Source organism: Zea mays, chromosome 5 (genome assembly GCF_902167145.1).
Source record: "Zea mays cultivar B73 chromosome 5, Zm-B73-REFERENCE-NAM-5.0, whole genome shotgun sequence".
Classification (NCBI taxonomy): Eukaryota; Viridiplantae; Streptophyta; class Magnoliopsida; order Poales; family Poaceae; genus Zea; species Zea mays.
In genome coordinates this window covers 191,148,326-191,152,146 of record NC_050100.1, presented here as the reverse complement: position 1 = coordinate 191,152,146, position 3,821 = coordinate 191,148,326, and the positions used below count along the sequence as shown (strand labels likewise).

Below are 3,821 nucleotides of genomic sequence, written 5' to 3'. Positions count from 1 at the left end.
ATTTTTGTTGCTTTTGCTCCAAGGTGGTACCAAATGAGGAAAAACAAGACTGAAGTGCGGGAGGACTCGGTCCTCCACATAGGATCTTTTGTTTATAACTTATCGGGAGGAGTCTGTGCCTCCCTTGGTTTGTATAATATTACTACTCTGCACTCACTTTTAGCTCTGGTCTGTAATAAAATAACTCAAGCTTGCTTTTGAAATAAATGTAAGTTATGTAATTCGCTTCCGCATTTCTTTATCTCCGATGTTCTGTAATGTCTGCAAGACGGGTGAAACGTTCCTGGTAAGGTAAGGAAAGATACCGAACTTGTCAAGTGACTTAGGAACATCTACAGGGTGTCTGATGTCGGTTAGACAAGGACAACTGTAGGTGGGCCTAATTACTTGGGAGGTTCCGTCACACATAGGTGTTCTTCCGACTTGACCTTCTCCACCGTTAGCTGGACTTGTACGCGATCTCAGGTATACATTGTTTTCGTACATTATTCATAGATTATGTAATTTCGTTTGATGTGGTCATTTAATATTTACTATATAGTTATTAGTTAATAAGTAGTTACTATTTATTTATTACTTAGTAAGTTCTTAGGCTTAAGTACCTAGCCATTATTGAGTTAGTAATCCATTTTTGCAATAGATGGACACCCTAGTGACACTACACCATGGAGGAAGCGTGGGGATAGATGCTTATGGGAATGTTAGTTTTGATGGTATGAAGATCGTGACCATGTTGTTCGATGAAAGACCATCTTTTGACAAGATTTTCGCTCGAGCTTGTGAGGAGTTTAGTTGCAACATAAACGACCCTAGAATATCAATTCAGGGTTTGTTGTACCAGGTCGAGGAGCCATTCACACGACACCAGCGTGCGTACGTGGAGTACTCAAACGAGCTCGACTCACTTACTCCTTCAATGGTGAGTTGTTCACTTTTATCTTTTTTCTTAAGCAGTTGGTAAAATGACTATAAACTTATATGTGCTTTCTAAAACTTTTCTAGGTGACCTGGCAACCGTATCTTGATCCATATTTCGCCAGCATACAGTTGAGCAGCATGTGCTCAATAGACGAGGACATCTACCTAATGAGGTGTCCCCTCATTTGTTTTTATGCTGTTGAGTACCACTTGCCCCCACAGAGTTTCTCGACAGTTTGGATTGCGACAGGAGTTTCCGGTGGAGCCCTTCTCGACTTCAATAGAACTTCATAAGTGAGTGACTATATCCATTTGTTATTCTAACTATTATTTCAAATATTCAATGAGTTACTAATATATGTGTCTAACTTTTGCAGGTTCGACAGACAGAGACAGAAGAAGGCCACGGACTTCGAGACCCACCACCGTGATTATATTGATGAATGGGAACAACAGGGGGATCTTAACTATGTCAACGAACAGGCACACACAAACTACCACTTTCGAAGGTATTTGATTTGGTATGCTGGTGTGACTAGGTGCAAGCTTAAGGGACAGTGGACAACTGCAGACTATGCGAAGCAAGAATCGTCAGACGACGAAGACACTGCGTTCGACATAGCTGCTCGGCACGGGTCCCAAATTGAGGCTGCTCCAATCCTTGACAGAGTGGTACCTATTTCTTTACTAAAATTAGAGATTTCAATTCAATGCTTTATGTCTAGTTTTGTGCATCCTAATGTTCTAACTTGTGAATAGGGAAACTCTATGCTCGTATCTGTTGTTGAACTTGAGCGTATCTTATAGAGAACTTCAGATAGTACTACGCTTTCGTTACTATCAGTGAGTATCAATGTTTAAAAGAAAACTTGTTTATTTGTATGTTCTAACATATGTCTGTAACTCATATTTCAATTACAGAGGGTATCACGTCGTCTTCGTCGTGCATCGGCTCGTTGTGAATGCCGGTCTCTAGCGAGCGTTGACGTGCAGCTGCCTATGCCTCCTATGCAGCCGGATGTTCAACATCCCATTTGTGCAGTTGGACCATCTACAGCTGGACTGAGCTCCTCGCGATCGACGCGGGATACGTTTGAATACGTGGCCCACGACGACGAGGACGACGACGATGAACACGACGACGACGCTGGTGCCGCAGGTCAGGAGGAGATTGGACCATCACAGTTGCAGGATGCTCCTACAACTCAGCCATCACAGCTGACACCACGTAGAAGGCGTCCATGTGACCCTTACACTCCAGGCACCGACGCTCTTGGGGCCAAGGGCAAGGGTAAGACTAGGAGGAAATGAATACTTCGTGATGTTGGTCTTATGCTGAAAACTTTGTGATTTGGACTCATGCTGGAAACGTTGTAATGTGAACTATGTTATGTGTTTTGGACTATGTTTTGTGGACATTGTATTTTGGACTATGTTTTGTGGACATTGTATGAAGAACTATGTTATGTGGATGTTTTTATATTCTCTGTTATTTTGTGATGTATTGTATGTTGAAATGTGGTCATGTCTTATAATATGTGATTATTTGAACTGTGGTTGTTAATAAAATAAGGGGAACTCTTGCAAATTTTTTTTGTGAATTGTAAAAAACATGACAAGCAATAAGTAACTCATCTTCGGAGTTCTAAACTATTTTGGATATTCAAGTAGAGTTCTAAATTATTTTGGATACGAAAGTACTACATAACAGGCTACACGTTTCTTCAATCAGAATCACAATCTATAAGTAACTCATCTTTGGAGCCATCCGTCGCGCAATCCTCAACGACAACCTCATTCCACTTGCTGCATTGTCCTGCATCACACTTGTCAACAGTTCTCTTGTAATAATTGGCTTCTGCTTCATCTGCAGCTTGGGAGAATAGCTCATCCTCAGCCTCAGCCTCATCAGACTTCTGCTTGTAATAAGCCGCCTCTACCTCTTCGGTGGCCTGAGACATAAACTCGTCCTCTTCCTCTTGAGCCCGTAATCCTGCCTCAGCTAGTGCGATGAGCTCACTCAACCTTGATGTGTCGTCCTCCTCTTCTCCATGTAATCTTGCCTCTGCGAGAGCAATAAGCTCACTCAATCTAGATGTGTCGTCGTCCTCCTCCTCCTCCATCAGCTCAACCGTCGCCATTTTATCCTGAACATATCTTGCATGCGCCTCATCGGCCAAATAGTTTACGCCACATCCAATCTCTGCAAATATAATGAGAAAAATAAGTTAGCAAAGTCAAGATAAATAAATTGTACTAACAAAATTATAGTATCATTTTTCTCACTCACTTCCCTTAAGGCGATCAGCAAGATTATCCAACATCTGTTTCTCGGCTCGAGCCGCTTCCCATTCCCTTGCATCCTGTGCTCTCTTCTCATCTGCCGCCTTCAACCTCCTATACTCTGCACGCTTCGGGCTATCATAAAAGGCAGATTTTGCGTACCTACGCATGTCGCGTATGCGATCGTTAATATACGAATCGACGAGCTGAGATCCACAACGCATCTTCTGTCCCATTAGTCTCTTGGACTCTATTGTGCGCATCACCTCTCCTTTGTCATCGTAACTCTCCCAACTGCATTTCCCCGTCTCCTACAAAAAATAGTAAGTACCGCTATAACATTACAACTGGTGCAAATAAATAAATACCAACCTCATCGTAATCGACCATATGTCCACAAAAATATCCAACACCAAGCTCGGAAGGAACTAATCCATACTTAGCTTCAATACCACATTTGTAGAGTACTGGATCAAACTTCAACTCTTCCGCCCACTGATTTTTTTTCTTTTCCTTTACCTCTGGCTCTGGCCAATGGGACAAAGGACCATACAACCACTCTCTGAAACGACACTTACGCCACCCGTATCGCTGCAGGAGAATAAATTAGTAATTTATTG

At 42.3% G+C, this 3,821-nt stretch overlaps 1 long non-coding RNA gene across 1 annotated transcript; it reads left to right on the top strand.

Annotated features, from left to right (window-relative positions):
- The first annotated feature begins 640 nt into the window (after window positions 1-640).
- LOC103627443 (uncharacterized) lies at window positions 641-2,522 on the top strand. Its single transcript, XR_002748285.2, has 5 exons — window positions 641-919; window positions 1,003-1,212; window positions 1,296-1,590; window positions 1,678-1,761; window positions 1,840-2,522. It is a non-coding gene; the product is annotated as an uncharacterized lncRNA (long non-coding RNA).
- The last annotated feature ends 1,299 nt before the right edge of the window (window positions 2,523-3,821 follow it).